Consider the following 703-nt stretch of genomic DNA (forward strand, 5'->3'; position numbering starts at 1 on the left):
CCCCCCATTCTCTTTCTCACTGTCTTTCTCTCTTTCTCTCTCTTTCTCTCTCTCTTCCTTTTTCTCTTCCTCTCTTCCCTTCTTGTTTGGCCATAATAAGCAGTGTTCAGTGACTATTTATTATTTTGCACTGCTGATGAATCTAGCTGGAAAAAGGAGAGCTTTTGGGCTGGGCCATACAGCAGCTTCCAAACATAAGTTGTAGTAACCAATGTATCTATTTTTCAGTTCTTCTGGGAATCACAGAGTCAGAAAGATTTGTCACACACATCAGTCCTGCTGGGAAGAAAAAATGACAGAGTTAAAAAAAAAAAAAGCAACTGAGTCTGAGCTGTGATACTTAGCTTAGAAGAAACAGTAAGTAGTATTCGCCAAATTACTATCATTTTAAATCAAAATGTGGAAACACGCAGAGGAAAAGAATCAAATGAACACAAATGGAAATGAATGAACATATCATTTTACAGAAGTCTGGTGATGTGAGAGGAGTGCTAGTACTTTAGGGGGCACACAGAATCTCTTTTATTTCTGTTGAGGGTGTAGTGATGGCTGCTAAATCTCAGCATATGCTGGCACGATCCATTGAGCTCAATTTTTTGCTACTGGGTACGCACTGATGTAGCTTATCTGCTTTCCAACTTTGAGGACTGAGGAATTCTTTTTTTTTTTTTTTTTTTTTTTTTTTTTTTTTTTTTTTTTTTTT

The sequence above is a fragment of the Centrocercus urophasianus genome, unplaced genomic scaffold (assembly GCF_019232065.1).
Source record: "Centrocercus urophasianus isolate 14NV4802_14NV808 unplaced genomic scaffold, USGS_Curo_1.0 seq_27, whole genome shotgun sequence".
Taxonomy (NCBI): Eukaryota; Metazoa; Chordata; class Aves; order Galliformes; family Phasianidae; genus Centrocercus; species Centrocercus urophasianus.